This window comes from Dermochelys coriacea, chromosome 4 (assembly GCF_009764565.3).
Source record: "Dermochelys coriacea isolate rDerCor1 chromosome 4, rDerCor1.pri.v4, whole genome shotgun sequence".
NCBI lineage: Eukaryota > Metazoa > Chordata > Testudines > Dermochelyidae > Dermochelys > Dermochelys coriacea.
In genome coordinates, this window is record NC_050071.1 from 29,309,924 (window position 1) to 29,327,405 (window position 17,482).

General features: G+C 40.3%; 1 protein-coding gene and 1 long non-coding RNA gene across 3 annotated transcripts in view; both read right to left on the reverse strand.

Moving 5' to 3' along the window:
• PPP3CA (protein phosphatase 3 catalytic subunit alpha) overlaps nt 1-17,482 on the reverse strand; it is a 345,008-nt gene that overhangs the window by 301,483 nt on the left and 26,043 nt on the right. The window lies entirely within an intron of this gene.
• Nucleotides 1,427-16,544, reverse strand: LOC122459781. Its single transcript, XR_006280687.1, has 3 exons — nt 15,982-16,544; nt 4,057-4,062; nt 1,427-1,437 (listed from the first exon to the last, which is right to left on the reverse strand). It is a non-coding gene; the product is annotated as an uncharacterized LOC122459781 (long non-coding RNA).

Consider the following 17,482-nt stretch of genomic DNA (forward strand, 5'->3'; position numbering starts at 1 on the left):
GAGAACAGTCAGGCATAGAAATGAATAATAAGTTACGTATATTGGAAAGCTAAGAATCAGAGCTTTCTAAGGATACAGAGCAAGTGGTACATACTCAGGCTCAGATCCATAAAAGGACTTAGGCACCTAACTGCCATTTTAGGTGCCTACATCCAACTTTTAGGTGCCATTGAGAACCTCAAAACTACTGCTCAGCTGCCATCCAGCACACCTAGGTGCGTAAGGGTCTGCTGGTTAGTATGCACACAGCTGCCTCAGTCTAGGCATCCAGGCCACCGTCTCATGCTTAAGCCCCACCGGGTCCTCAAACTAGGTATTCCCACAGGTAGTTGCCCAAGATGTAGGAGACCCAGGTTCAATTCCCCCTCTACCCGATGTGCACGGATGTGCATCAGAAATTTGAATCTGAGTTTCATACTTCTGAGTTGACTGCCCTAACCAATGGACCATGGTATATTCTGGAGTAGTATTCCTTCACTCTCTCCTGTTGACACTGTTCTGCTGTATATAAATAATTGAATAGTCAATGGGCTGGGAGTAGAGTGAAAACTCCTCTATAGTCCAGTGGTTAGCTGTGACAATTCTCAGGGAACCCTGTACTGCGAGTCATCTTGTCAACCGCTGCCTCAAACAAGGCAGGCTTGCCCGTGGTGATAGGGATGGTAGCTCCCTAACATCACCAGTCTGTTAGCCACTTACGCACTTTCCTCTGGGCTATGGCAGCCCTGTCTTTGCTTTGCAGGTTACAATAGGTGTGCCCGCTCCCCGAGTCCCTTTCAATCATTTCCATGCGATATCCAGCCCCTGGTTACTCACAGAAACTCCAGATCCTCTACACCCAGCTAAGCAGTACATCCCCGTTTAAAATCACTGCTCATGTGTTAAAAAACAAACACACCCCACAACAGCACTTGTGAGCACTTATAAATAAAACAAAAGTAGGTTTATTTAAGAAAGATTGGAGAGTTAACTAAAACCAAGAGAGGTGGAAACAAAGGGTTACAATTCAAAACAAAATCATAACACAAACCTGGATCTACACTTACCAATAGTTTACCTTTCCTATCTTAAAAAAAAATAGCTCCCCACCTTCAAAGCTCAGTGTATTACAGAGCTAGCTGGCTTCATATGAACTAAAATCCAATTTTTCCATGAGAACATGCCTATTCCCCAAGATGTCTCCTGAGCAAAAGGATTCAGAGTGCCTTTCCCCACTCTGTGGCATACTAAAACCATCTTTTGTCTTTATTCATAGGCACAGTGATCATCTGTTGTACAGGTTTCAGAGTAGCAGCTGTGTTAGTCTGTATTCGCAAAAAGAAAAGGAGTACTTGTGGCACCTTAGAGAGACTAACAAATTTATTAGAGCATAAGCTTTTGTGAGCTACAGCTCACTTCATCGGATGCATTTGGTGGAAAAAACTGTTGTACTCTTCCCTTTTTACCTCCAAATGGCCTTCATTGTTTGTATTTGTCTCTGATGGTTTTCCATTGAAAGTCTTGGATAAAGCAAGGCAAGAGTACTGAGCCTTTCATTAGATCACCAACTAACCAGGGTGATCTACGTCCCTCCCGCTTGAATGCCCATCACCGAGATGTGTCATCCCCTGGTGACTAATTTTTACTCCAAATGCATAAAGCATATTTCAGATTATATTATTCCTTAAATAGTCATAAATACATCTTACAATGATAATGAATCTTAACAAGTTATGAGCTTTCTGTAAAGGCCTTACAAGTTACTCTTTATGGATAAATATCCTGTAAGACACATGTTTACTGTAGCGAATTGTCAGATCTGAGGTGAGAGTTGCTTGCAAAGAACAAAGATCACTTTGCTAAGGAGCCTCTGGGTCACATTAGGGCATGCACTTGACAGGTGCAAAACCACATTCAAATCTCTGCTCCACATCAGGCAGGAGCTGGGGGGGAAATGAAGTGGATTTCCCATAACCAGGGTGAAAACCCTAACCATCGTGGCTCCTCCGCACCAGCATTTCTTGCAAAAACAGGTTAGGTGCCTAACTGCAGAAGAGGGATCATGGCTAGAGACTCCCAGCTGGAGACAGGAGCTCCCTTCAACCCAGGGGTAGGCTGCTAACTTTTTGAGAGGAGGAGGAGGAGGTCTTATGCCAAACCCCCTCTCCTCCGGATTTTTTACTGACTACCTTAGGCAGCTCCCCACTTAGCGTGCTGGCTTTTATGAATCCCATTCTTAGACACCAAACTCTACCCAGGCGTTGTATAGGAATCCTGGGCACCACCTAGAAGTTGGGCATTATAAAACACAAGTCCTGTGCGAGTCTAGAGCTCAATATTTGTTTACAGCTTCCCAGATCTCAAGAAACTGGACATTAAAATCATGTTCTTCTGTTTACTGGCTTATCTCTCTACCCTCCCCAACCCCACCATTCAACATGATTGTAGTAGCTGCTATCTCAAAAACTACTAGACTGGGAACCCCCAAGCCAATGCTGAAGCTGTACATCTTCTGAAAGCTTAGAACCCAGTATCACATAATTAAGAGTTAATAGCAGGGTCAGCTTTTCATACAGATTCAACAGCTCTCTCACTTAGGCATCTAAATGAAGAGGCTGGATTTTCAAGAGCACTCAGCACCCATCCCCACAATCTAGCCAGTTAACTTAGATGCCTAACCAAGAGCTGAGCTCTTTTGAAAAAATCTAGTTCCAAGACAGAGACAGACAGACATACGTCAGCTACTAATATTATGTCAGCATTTAACTGAGGTGGGTATAGAAAATGAGATCATAATCAGAATGTGGTTTAAAGTCCTGTATCTCTTCACCTACAATATCACAGCTAGGAATACTTTCGTGGACTAATACAAATGTTTACAGGACTAGAAAACTTCCGAGCACTCATTCCTTGAACGGTAACCAAGAAGCAATATTTACTATCCTTATATTATAAGGATGTCTGAAAATTGGAGCAGTTGGAGCGATTACCTCTAACAAAAGTGTTGTTTGATGAATGGCTAGACTATACTGTACCACTTTCAAGTCCCCACCAGACAAAATTCAAAGCTTCTTTAAATGTGTTACTGTGTCTAACAACCTTAAAACTACATCAAGATCACATCAAAGCATGGTACTCCTACATAGATACCACGATACAGGAAGAGATGGGTTTTGTTAAATTTCAAATCATGAATAAAGGGGGGTGAGGGAGAGTATTTACCTTAAAATGTTAAATTCAACCTGAAAACTAAAGCTGTGATTTTGAAAAGGAGTGGTGGGGGAGGGGGAGAAATCAACAGCTTCACTTTGTCAGGCTCCTTAGAAAATGGGAGCTTAAAAAAGGTCTATATTTACAGTAAAGTACATTTCCTTGAAAGTTATCACACATGAAACTCCAATATTTTAAGTATTATTTTGTCTAGATCATACAAAATAGTTCTTTGTAATTCTTTAGCCAGTTTTATAGACTAGGCAATGTATTGATTAACACAAATCTATTTCTTCATTATTTCTTATAAAGATCAACGTTATTACTAAAATATTAACATTTAATGGGACTTAATCAAGAAAAAAACCCACCTTTTTTCTCAAGTGGCCAATATATGTAGTGCACATGTGGTCTAAAAGATGTAAAGCTCACTACATCATAACACTCCAAAAAAATCTGAGAAAGCAGGAGGTCTCATCACTTCACCTAACAGGCACCTGTCTTGTGTGCAGCTGTAAGCTGGTACTATTCTTCTCACCTGTTCTGGGCCACAGTGCTCAAAGCACCACAGGTCCGGCAGGAGTACTCTGAGAAAAACGAGGCTTACACACAGCTGTGAGTTATTGGCTTTACTGAAGGTTAGTGACCCACCTGCAACAGGGACTCCCAGCGTTGCAGTCACAGAGGTGGGGAACCCAGCACACCGGAGCTCTGCCTGGGATGGAGTCCAACGGAGGGGCAGACAGTCAGCGTTAATAAGCACTACACAAAAACAGCTCATGAATATAAAAAGTTAGGTGCTTCTTAAAGGGGGGCTTTCTACTACCTGGCGAAGGGCCATGCAAAGCAGCTGTGTCCTTCAAGAACTATCTCCTACAATAACAAAGCGGCTGTGTCCTTCAAAAACTAACTCTATCCCAAAATAACGAAGCAGCTATCTATGTCCCACAGTAACCTCTCGGCTCGAGAAAGCGGAAGTTCCCTAGCTAGGCCGTAACAAAGTCTTCCGCAGTCCCTTACATCACCTAAACTTAAACTTCAGAATTTCTTTGTTAAACCCGAACATTTAAAAAAAAAAAAGGAGAAGGGTGGAGAAAATTACTCCCTGGCAATTTTAAGTATTTTCTTTTAATGTGCAGAGGTATAATAGTCAGCTGGTCCCATGTGCATCTGTTCTAGTAATGGGGATATACCATATTTGGTTTACATTGTCTTTATATTACTCTTAAGAAAACAAACAAACATCGCAAGTTTGAAACTGGTACGTGATGGTGGCTAAAAACTACACATGTATATTGTTATAAGAACTTGCTGTCTGATCACGATTCCTAAAGACAGGCCTCAGGGTGTCTTACTGTATACGGATTATGGAAAAAATTAAAGGTTGTAACATATTGTTATCTTTAACTTTTTATTTCCTTTCATTTAGTTTTGCAGACTGACTCATTTCAGACTGGCAGCTCATGACCCCCCATGTAACAACTTGGCGACCCCCTGAGGGGTCCTAACCCCCCAGTTTGAGAATCCCTGTTTTAAGTGCTATAATGATGCCACTGATTTGTACCAATAAATAAATAAAAAATAAAATAAAATAAAAAGATACTTCCCAAAACTTCTGGAATGTTTTACAAACATGAAATAGCTTTAGAACAACCTTCCCAAATGTACAGTGGGATTCTGTGTAAGAGCTTGTGGCACACCTTAGAGACTAACAAATTTATCCGAGCATAAGCTTTCGTGAGCTACAGCTCACTTCATCGGATGCATACAGTGGAAAATACAGTGGGGAAATTTTATATAAACAGAGAACATGAAACAATGGATGTTACCATACACACTGTAACAAGAATGATCAGGAAAGGTGAGCTATTACCAGCAGGAGAGCAAGGGAGGTAACACCCATTGTTTCATGTTCTCTGTGTATATAAAATCTCCCCACTGTATTTTCTACTGAATGCATCCAATGAAGTGAGCTGTAGCTCACGAAAGCTTATGCTCAAATAAATTTGTTAGTCTCTAAGGTGCCACAAGTACTCCTTTTCTTTTTGTGAATACAGACTAACACGGTTGCTACTCTGAAACCTGTGTAAGCGCTGCGTTTAGAACGAAGGGACTTCCTGGTTTCCAATCCTGTGCTCAGACCACAACCTCCAACTGCACACAGAGGACTGAGGGGCACTTGAGGGGCAAAATCCTGACCCCACTGTACGGTGACCAGATGTCCCGATTTTATAGGGACAGTCCCAATTTTTGGGTCTCTTCCTTATATAGGCTTCTATTACCCCCCCACTCCCGTCCTGATTTTTCACATTTGCTGTCTGGTCACTCTACCCCACTGAGAGTTTTGCTTTTGACTTCAGTAAGTCCACAGTTTCATCCCATATTTTTGTGCCCTGAAAATACTCAAAAAAGAGCAATCTTTTTGATTTTAGAGAGGAAAGTTCTAGCCATTAAGGTTGGGATTTCCTCATTTATTCAGCCAGCAACCCCTATTTTGATCATAATTTCAATTTTAGTTTAGTGGAGTCAATTAAAATAGCAGGTGCTTAATAAGAGAGTTGTTATTTTGTCTTCACAAGACAAAAACCATGGTGAAATATGTTTTCCTCTCTCCTGGAAAAACCCATCCCACAGCTAGCCAAGCACAGAAAGCAATTGCCTCCAAATTCACTCTGGAATCATTTTCATTCTGACCCCAAGCACTCAAAAATCTCCTTTTCCTAGAAGCAAACAAAGCAGAATTGGCTGCCTCTTCAAATGATGAATGACAAACCATTACAGACTTGCATTTGCCATCTCTTTTCCCCATTTTGTTTCAGAAAAAAAAAATCTGGGTTCTAAAGTACTAGGTCTCCACTAACATTGGAAGGGGAGTAACTATTAGTTAGCAATGAATAAGACAATAAAGCAATTAGATATTATGAATCAATTGCAATACCAATGTCTGCACGCGCGTGCGTGCGCACACACACACACACACACACACACACACACACACACACACACACTTCGCCTTCAAATAATTTAAAAAAAATCTTAACTTTTTGAAACACAAAATGAAGTCATGCAGAGGGATGCGTGTATACATTTTTTGTTTGTAACCTTTTCACAATGCAATTTCTTCAGTGTTAGTGGGAAATCCTTAAATAGTAAAGACTGCAAAAATAAAAATTTCCTTTGAGCAAAAGTGACTGCAGCCTCTTGTTAGAGAGCCACTGGAGACACTCTCCTGCTACAGACTTAGAACTTTAAGCCAAAGGGTCCTTGCAAACCCAGCTCCCCCTGCTTCCCGCCCCTTATGCAATGCATTCACACATTGCCAAGGTGCTATTTTTAACACTGCGACTATACTAATTACACTAAAAGACACAGAAGATTTATTATACAACAAACTGTTTTGCTAGGAGCCAGTTTAAGCAGCTTCTGGAACACTGCAATGGCAGCCATGCATGTCACAGTACTTGAAGGCGGGGGGGGGGGGAAGGGGGGAGAATAGTTCTCTTCCACAAGGTTTGAGTAAGTAGGTCAGCTGTCACCAGTGGCAGGGTTCAAACTGCTCACAGAAGTGCACATTATCCGCAGTATCCCAGTATCAGGTTTTCGACAGCTGAGACCAGAATCTTTTTTCCTTTGGAGTCCCTGGTATATTTTTTAGCTGAGAAACCCGCTACTTTTTCAGAGTTTAGATGCAGAAGAGCAGAGAGGCACATGGACCCCCAAAAAGGGGATAATCAAGCTACGCAGGACATGCCTTTAAAAAAAAAAAAAGAAGAAGTTTTTGCACCTTTGAGGTTTACAAAAGCATTTGATGAAAGACTCAGACAACGCTTTCGTTAAAAAAAACAAGATGTTCTAAGCCCACTATTAAGTCTGTAAATGGAATCATAACTATTACTCATAGCTGGATCTAATTCTCTTTCCTTTTAATCTTAAATAGTGGACTGTTTCAAGTCTCTGGACCAAAATGCTTTTTTGTAAATCCCAAAACAAAAAACACCTCATTCTCTCACCACAGAAAACTCATTCATTTTTTCTCCTTCTCCCTCACATACACACACAGTTTTAACCCATCTTCACCCTGACAGAAGCAATGCAGATAACAAGATCCATTAACAGCTTTCATGTTTTATTTCTCAATCAGAAAACAGAAATAACATGTTCATACATTTCATTATGACACCATTTACGTTTCTTAGGTGAATTTTAAAGAAAACAAAATGCTATAAAGAGTAGGATTCTATTTACAGCTCTATTTTGGCTTATTGTGTGATGCATGGAAATTCGTTTCAGCTCCATGCCACAGTTTCCCAAACTGTAAAATGGGATAATGTTCATGCATTTTATAAAATACTTGGAGGTCCACAGAGAAAGAACCCTGTATGTGTGAAGTATTATTATAATCGGTTTTTTGTACGGTATAATTGTGCACGCTATTTAAGGAAAAAATAAGTATTCTCCCCTTAAAACCACACGTTAGTTCTCCTGATCACGCATTGCATTTTGATTCTCAGATGCGGAAGGCTGCTGACGAGCTACCTGTCAACTTCAAGGCTTCCATGTGAGCATGTAAACAGAATGTTCTTACTTCTCCTCATGACTGTTTTATTTATTCAGTTCACATGGATAGGGGGTAATAATTCAAGTATGCTGAGTGTTCAAGTGAGCAAAAAAAAAAAAAAACAAAAAAAAAAACCCACCCCTTCCCCCCTCCACATACTCAGCCATTGTTCTGAGGGATGGGGCTCTTCAAAAGCAGGCACATTATTTGGAATAGAAATTTTTTAAAAAACCTGTTCTCTCCAGTTGCTTCCAGAATCTTTTATGCTCCAACTTAAAAAAGCATAAAAGGAGCCTTCTATAAACTGGTAAATGCCCTTAAAAATAAATAAAGAGGAGGAAGATATGCAGTTCAGCAATCTTTAAAAGCGGTTTGAAAATGTTTGACTTATGCCAGTAGTTTTGAAATACTGTATCTGCAGATGAATGCATAAGTAACAGGGAATAAGGATACAATACAAATTTGTTGATGAGTTTGTCAAATCCAGGAATTTGGATTTGGATTCTCCCAGTCTTGCCAGTTGAGAGACTTCCCCAGTAGTAGTGATATTTGCTATGAATAGGAGCCTCCGGAATACAATGGGGAGTTAAGGAATTCTGATGGAGACTTAGGAAAGGTAAAATAAATCAAACCCCTTGGGCCACACCCAGTCTATAGAGGAGAAGGATAAAAAGAGAATGGGCCAAAATGGCAAGCAGACTGGTTTCGAAGAAGTTTGCAGAAAAAAAATTGAGAAAATGCAGCTCTCAGTTTCATACTTAGACCGGTTTATATTGAAGGGACTTAAACAAGAAGTTCATTATGGGTGGAAGAGTCTGAAGAATACATTTGCCATATGTTGTATCTGAAGAACATCATTTATCCAACTCATGTTTGAGGTGAGGCAAAAATAGACAGAGGGAATATGGACAGAATACCAGGCCGAGTTTGGACAGAAATATTTCTGCCCTTTTGAGCTGCTATGTAAAATCAGCTCTGATGAAAACAGGTTCTTATCAGACTGGGTGGTATAATATTCTGTGTTTTACAGACTTGCAAGATGGCAAGCTTTAAGCTACTTGTCCATAGTATTTTGATATCAACAAACATCTTTTTTACAGCACTCCATATTTGCCAAACCCTACAAAGCATTAGGAGTTCTGAGAGTGCATATTTTGAAAGCTCTATGGACTCTCACACACATGGAATTCTCTCTCATAAAATATGAAAGGCTGCATTAATTTGGGAAGCTCAGAACTGCATGGTGCAAAGAACTATTTAGCTTGCATGGAACTGCCGGTAAAGAAAAGACTCCTACCCAACTGCTTTGTTGAACAAATTGCTATTAAGCACATGATGTTCAAAATGGGAATGACATTGATTCATTCCACCATGTTCTCAAATCAGGGAGTTTAATGACAGGTTCATGGTCCATTGGATTTGTCTGACTTTAGGACCCGCAAGAATGCATCTATTCTGAAAGCCCTAAGCATATTTAGTCCTACCAAAGAAGTGGGTATAGCAGACACATTAAACAACAGTATCAAACTAAGACACAGAGTAACATATGTTTCCTTGAACAAAAATGTTCTGAATATTTTGGGTAGGATTTTCAAAAGCATCTGAGTTACCTAGAAGCACAAATGTAATTGGAAGTCCACAGCAGCCAACAATGGAGACTGCCTATAGGATATGGCAACTTGTAGATTACCCAAAATAAACTCGATTTTGAAAGCATTTTCAATAAAATATTTTATAAAAGTTAGTTTACAATATTTAAAGAGACCCTACTGCATTCCCCCCCCCCACACACACACACACGTTAAACTCCAGTACTCTTCAATACCACATACAGGTGATGTCATTGGCAAAATGCATACTGAGGTGTCACATGGAAAGAAATCCATGTGGAAGAGATGGAAGGATGGCCTGCCATAACCCCGTTCTCTTGGCACAGAGAGAAAGGAAAAACCAGGGCAGATGGATAAATTAGTTCGTTTAAGGGCCTGGAGTCATGGTAGTAAAAATATCCTCTTTAGTGTTGGACTGAATGGAGGAAGCAACTATCTAAATATTTTAGTTTTTCTTCAAAAAATATTTACACACAAACTTCTTAAGCAGAGAAGCAGTAGAACAAATAATTTCACCTACAAGAGAGAGAACACGCAACTCACTGGAACTGAAAGAAAACCTAATGGCGATGTCACCCAATTAACAAAGCCACCTCCCGTTGAAGATGGGACAACAAAACCTCTGTGCGTAGTCCACTGAGTAAGGGAGTGAAATAAAGCTGGATTAAGCCAACACAGCTGGTTAATTTTTGCCATCTTAATTAAAGCCAGTATCACTGCTGACAAACTACAAGACACAGCCCATTATAAAGTTGCTGCGGCTGCTTCAGGGTTGAATCGTGACCCCAGTGATTTTAATTGGTGCAGGAACAGGTGCTAGATGAGAAGAGTGGTTTGATGCAAATTGTGCTTTTGACAATAAGATGGATTTACCACACAGTCCAAAATTAGCTAAAGGGTGCACACAACTGCATCATTATAGTCGGAACCAAATGGAGATATAAACAAGTAAATACCTATAAAACTATGGATTATAAATTTGGTATCTCATGCCAGAAATCTGTCAAAAATATAATTCCTTGACTTTAATGGGGACAGGATTTCAGCCACTGTGGATTATGCAAAAAGAGTTAAAAAGCTTAAGTCACAATTTGAGTTTTAAATGCACTAAAAAGGAGCAGAAAGAAAGTACTATATAAAAGTGAAGTGATGATATTCCATCTCAAGGATACCCCAGTACTTAAGAAATGTCAACAGATTAAGCTGGACCTCACCCATGAAATAGGTATTCTCTCCATTTTGCAGATGGGAACTAAATTGAAAGGTGTCAAATGACTTGCCCAAGATTATAAAACAAGTCTCAGGCAGAGCCTGGATTAGAACCGAGATCTGCCAACTTCCTGTCCAACTCCTCTTCCATTCCTTTTTCATAAATGTTTGCTGTTATCCTTTTATGTGATGGTCTACTAAGAGTTAATAAAGTGACCCGCAGATTTAAAAACTAACAGAAAAAAAGACTCTAAAGTCTCCCCATGGTAAGAGAGACACCATTGTTTAATATCCCAGATTATTAACAAAAAATATTTCAGCACCAATTGAGATTTGAATTAATCATTCTATATTCATCTTGGTAGCAGGGTTATACTACTTCACACCTACTCTGAACAGAAAGGGTATTCCCCACTGTTGTTTTAGGAGTTTGTGACATCAAGTGTTGCAAGGCAAGAATTAAAGGTCTTGATTGGAAACTTTACAAAAAGGAATTTAAAATCTTAAAGCAAATCGAGCATGGTGTCACCCAGGCATTTTATTCCCTATAAAAAGGGTGGGTTTTTTTCATGTTTTTAACATATATTATTTTATTCCTTTGGGGCTATACTGTGGCCCACTGTACACACCTGTGCAGGGGACCAACATGCATAAATCCATTCCCCTTATCCTCCAGTGCAAACAACCCACATTATGAGTCACAGCACAAGGACTGCAGCCTCTACAGAGCGAGTATGACACAGATAGGAAAGGACAGGGAGTGAATGGAGCCTTGATTCCCCCACCAACCCCATGCTCCAAACATACCAACCAGCACAAATGAACTGTCTTAAAGGGGAAGTAATCCATGCTGTGTACAGGACTGGCAAAGATTACTTCCCCTGCCTCCAGGAGAGGGAGGCAAACAGCAACAAGACAGGCTCAGGATCCAGATCTGGTCCATGGCCTACTCGCAGAACAAGCACAACTACATGCTGCTCCTTACTTAAGGATTGCTTCCAATCCACTATCTACAGGTTTCAGAGTAGCAGCCATGTTAGTCTGTATTCGCAAAAAGAAAAGGAGTACTTGTGGCACCTTAGAGACTAACAAAATTTGTTAGTCTCTAAGGTGCCACAAGTACTCCTTTTCTTTTTGCGAATCCACTATCTAGTCCTCAGTATTGCTTTTTATAAAGCTTTGAAGTTCACTTTTATTCACAACTCAACCATCCCAAAAAAAAAAAAAAAACATACCCAGCGCTACTTAGGGAACGTACAAATGATCTCATTACAAACACAAGGAAAAACAGAGGTACATACTGTACTTTTCAGAAGTAAGTTATAAAAACCACCACTCCCAACAGAACTCCACTGAAAAATAGTGCTGTGCTATACCAGAGCCCGAGTTATGGGATTTTATTATTTTTCTTTTTTTTAAGTCAAGGTGAACAGCCCATTAGCCTTAAAGAAACAGAAAACAAGCAGAGCTATAGAATATATCTGCCATAATATTATGCCTCAATAAAGGAGTGCAGTTTAATGCTGGACTGATTCCAAACTAAGAGCTTCAGGTCAGTTCAACCAACTGAAATGAAATATTTCAAAATTTCTTCAATGGCAAAATGTTTCTTTTCTATTGAAAATGCCAAAATGAAACCTGCTGACATTTCCAAAATAAAATTTTTGAAAATATTTTGTCCCATGAAAATTTTCCAACTTCTTACTTTTCATCTCAACGTTGGGACAAAAACCAAGTGTTTCTCACAGGATGGAAACTCCAAGCTCTGCATACACCTTACACCAACATAATAATCACATGTTTTTCTGTGTGACTCTGAATATGGGCACTAAAAGTGACTATGTAAAAAAGTCTTACTGAGATCTGCCCCCGGGTGAATTTGGAGTCATTTTTATATTACAATATTTATTTTAGTCTTGTTGGCCCTGCAGAACCAGTACAGCCAAGACTGAGTTCACATTACACCAGTGCAATTACTCTAACGGGCATTAAAAATAAACCTTGCTGAATGAGTTATCGGTTTTCTTAAACAGAGATAGAAAGTTGTCTGCTTCTCCATTTACAAGCCTCCAAGTAAAAGTCCCTCAAAATAGATCAAAATGATGCAGAGGCAAAAACGGATCCTAAAAAGGAATTAAGAATTGTACCGGAAAGGATCAATCATTCACTTATTTTGCTATTCAAGAACGGTTTAGGAATTTGACTCGGGGGACTGCTTGACTTGGGACATTATTAGTGGGGACAAAGCCTATTTAAGCCAGATTTTGTAAACACTGCTCTTTTTTGCATCCACAATCTGCAGGAAAAGTATAACTATAGGGACCACCATAAGTAACTTAGATGTCTACCCAGCTGCACCAGAAAATTGGATGCTTCAACATTTGCATAAAAATGTTTCATCCACTTGCAAAACTGTGGGCAAGAAAAGAGAGACTAGGCTGGGGCAAGACTGGTAAAATTCTGTGAGCCCCAATTTAGAAGTAAAGGATTTAATTTTCAGACACCCGCTATTATCCCAAGACCTAAGCCTTTTGGCCCTGAGTAACATGAAAGGCTGGGTGAGGAAGAAGCAAACCACCACAGAAGTCTAGTAGCCAGTGCTCTGGTGAGAAACTCAGCTATCAACAACTCAGATGGGGAAGGGTGATGGGATTTCTTACTGGGTGAAATTAACATGGATTACTGAGAGTGGCACTGGTGCCACAGGGTTCAGAGCAGCAGCAGCCATGAAAATGACCAGTATTGTTAATTTCATTTTGCTGCCTTTATCAACAAGTGGTAGAGGTGCTGCAAGCTGTCTGCCTGCCAATTTAAGGGAAAACAAACACTCCCCTTTGGTTTATGTTTGGATTCACATTTGGAAAGTTATCTTTGCAACCATAATAGTTAGAACAATTTTTAACTAACAATTTACATATTGTCTTCACTTTTCCTAAAATTCAGAAGAAGATTATTACAATTTCATACACATGATGCTTAGAGAATTATAGCTCATGGGCTTACATTTTTAATTTTTTGGGGGATGGGGGGGAGAATTAGTGAAATGTTCAAGGTAATTTAAAAGTTAATTGAAAACTCTGCTTTCTCCTAGTAAGAGACAGGCATAAAAAGCTTTAAGGAGAATCTCTCTTCCCTGGTTATAAATTAGTATTGATCTCCTCCATGTGTGATTGCACAGATTCTGGAATGCAGCTTTATAGCTTCAATTTTGCTTTAATATAGTTTTATATTTTGTTAGGGAGAGATATCTAAGTACTAATGATTGTGGTTTTTGCCTTGAATAGAACGTTTGGTAGGACTATAACTGAAGCTAATGTAGACTGTCACAACTAGCCAACAGAAGTGCCTTCTCAAAGAGCAGGACACCTTTAAGGGATGGGAAGATATTCTAAGATTTTACACACAAGTGATTCATAGTACCTGGTTTTAAAAATCGACAAAAAGGGGAGCAAGGAGCCTCTTGTTACTTTCTCTTTCCCACTTCTCTCTTAATTAAAAAAAAACCAACCCCTTCAGTTTAAACCCACACAGAGAATTCTAGAAATATTCTTATGGAAATTGAATTGTTTTATAAAGTATTCTAAAGTCTTTATTTAACTTTATGAAAAACCCATATACACTGTATATACTCGTTCATAAGCCCAATTTTTTAGTAAAAAAGGAAGCATCAGAGAAGGAGGTCGGGTTATAAATGAGTATAGAGAGGGAGAGGTGGGACACAGCCCCTCCCCCCATCAGAGGGGGCAACGAGAGGTAGCACAGCCTGCAGAACCAGAAGGGAAGAGGCAGGGCCAGAGTCTCTCCGCTTCTGGCCACACTGTTCTCCCCCCAGCCTCCGAAGCAGCTTTAGCTCCGGAGCCCGAGCAGGCTGCGGCCGCATCGCCTGGCCTGGCCCACCCGGCTGAGCAGGCTGCAGCCAGGCCAGAGACATCCTCCCCTGGCCTTCCCCAGCTAAGGTGGGAAGGGATGGGATGGGGAGAGTTTGGGGGGGGTCCCGATCTAGGGGTGGGGTCACGGGGGTTACTCCCCAACCCCCAGCTTCTCCCCCACAAAAATTTCCCCACCAGTTGCTGTCTCGGCCCATCAGGGTAAGCAGCTGGTGCACCGGGACACTGTTAGTCTCTAAGGTGCCACAGGTACTCCTTTTCTTTTTGCGAATACAGACTAACACGGCTGCTACTCTGAAACCTTTGTTTACTTAGGTTTACCTCCGTGCCTGCGGATGCTAAAGGTAAACAAACCATCTTGGCCCGTCAGCACCTTATTCTGATGGCCTGGGAGCCAAAGTTTGCCAACCTCTGAATTATAGGGTCATATATTATATGAATGGGTCATAAAAATTTTCCGTTTTTACTTATCCATCTTGGGGTGGGGTCGGCTTATAAACTAACCAGTTTATGATCGAGTATATATGGTAGTTGGGAAGTGTTTTGGTTACTTCTAACCTCTCATTTCCACATAAAGGTGAAAACTTTCATTTGTTTATTCCTTAAACGCTTAAAAGTGGTGTAAGTTCCTCTTATGATGTTCATTTTCAAATACATTGTATTTAAAATACAAGCCACTATCACCCAGGGTATTAACTGACTGTTAATGAAATTGCCTTTGTTTTAGTCATCACCGATACACTAACACAGAATTCATTCCATACTTTCGTCTTAGCTTAGCTAGAGAATAGTGACTCCACCTCGGGTAAGCCTGCTCTCAGAGATTTAACCTCCATGGAAAAGTTCCCCACAGATACGTACAGAAGAGAGTGCGACTTAACTGACTGTTTGTTTTGTTCCTTTTCTCTTTCTTTTTATTAATAAAATAATTCTGAGTATTTTGCTCGTCTTGAATGATGGTGTCACCCATTATAAAAATCTAATAGACTAGACTAAAATAGTGGGGTCACATCGCTGAATTGGCAGAGAGAATTAGTTAAGATTTACCCAACTGTTTCCATAGATTATGAAATGTTCAGTAATTTGGGGGATAAAGTTATTTGGTGCTCACCCCCTTTTCATCTCTACACCAGATTGGCAATAAATATTTTTTAACCTAGTGACAGCTAGTTGGTGACACATGTGAAAAAGAAATTGCTGTTCTTTATCCATTACCAGCTAAAAATCAGAAGGTATTTTTGACAACCAAAAAATCATTATAATTGTCACCCAAGTGAGCAGTCTCAGCAAAAGGCCCAAGGATTGAATCGGCTTTATCGTTGACGCGTATCTGCTCTACGTACTGCTGAGGTGGGCGCTGCAGTTTGGCTACTGCCTGGGTGTGGGCACCTTCCCCTTCAACTCCTTCCTCAGCGGCTTCATCTCCGCCATGGGCGGCTTCATCCTGGGCATTTGCCTGAGGATCCAGATCAATCCACAGAACAAAGGCGACTTCCAGGGCATCTCACTAGAACGGGCCTTCGCCGACTTCCTCTTCACCAGCACCATCCTGCACCTCGTCGTCATCAACTTCATGGGTTGAGCCAGGGGACCATTCGGTCCTGACTACCTCTCATGGTCGGCTGATTCCAGGCCCAGGGGACAGATGTGCCAGCCCCCGCCCACCATGGACATGGGTCCTGCCCCTCATGGGGAAGGGCTGCAACAGTGCAAACTGATGAGGCCTCTTGAGAAGATGGCAGACTCTTCCCCCCACCGCCTGTGACCCCCTCTCCCAATAAACCCCATTGTGCTGGGGAAAAAAACAAACAAACAAAAAAAAAACCCTCCAACCTTTAGGAAGAGGTTTCTCTGTCACAGGATCGAAGCATGTTCATGTTAAGCAGCTAGACAATTTCATTTTTCATGGCTATCCAACTGGTATTTTTAAAGAACATTAATTTAATCTGATTTAAACACTCCCTCTTCGTGCCCCCCCACCAAAAACAAAAAAACAAACAAACGATCAATTGTCATGGTAAAACAACTTTGTTCTAAGGAGACCACCTCTTCTGTTTGAAAGGATGGGTCCATTCGCAACCAGTCAGTCTTTGGGGAAACTCTAAAATGTCTCAGTAAAAAAAAAAAAACAAAAACAAACAAACAAAAAAAAAAAAACAGTTGAGTGTGCTCAAAGTACAGCTAACATAGCTGTTTGGAATTTTATTCCTAGCTATATACAAGGTACTTGATAATGTCAGTGGAAAATAAGAGCAATTTAGACGAGAAATGGCCATATCCCTCTGCTCACTTTGAGCCAGTTACTAGTATTCTTTGAGAATTAAGCATTTTATTAAATACACACATACTTGTGTGTTTTAAGTTTATAGACACAAACATTAAATTCCACCTCACAATTTTTAAATTGTATCACACACACACACACAAAAACAAAAAAACCCCAACCCTAGCAGCCAAGAAAGGCATTCATTACTACTTCAGAGAATGAAGGATGTGCTTTATTGATAAAACTTGCTCTGACTTCTTGTACAAGTTACAACTTGGCATTTTTCAAAACAGTTCTGCTCTGGAGCTACAAGCCAGGGGTGCTAGAACTCAGAGCACGTTCACCTGTCAGCACAACTCGTTCTCATTGTCCTGTCAACCACATCAAGAATCAACACGGTTCAGTAAATTTATGTAAAAGACAAGATGAAAGGGAAAAAAATAGGAATGGGTTTCACTTCTGAATTAAGCTTTCCCCCCCTCTATGAAGGCTCTACCTCCTGTCCCGAGTAGAACCTATTGTATAAACAAATAAAATCCCCTCAGTCCCTATTTTTGCTAAAACAGCAAGCTGTATAATGTTATGAAAAGTTAATTTAAACACTTGCACAGGGTTTCTCAAGCATTTCCATGAGTCTTTAAAAGGAAGGCTGCTCTTTTAAATTCTTGCCTCTACTCCAATGAGTGAGTTTATTAATCTCCCTTCTGGATGCTGTAATGATTCTCTTGTTTTAACTAAATGCACTCAATTTCCTCAATTTGGG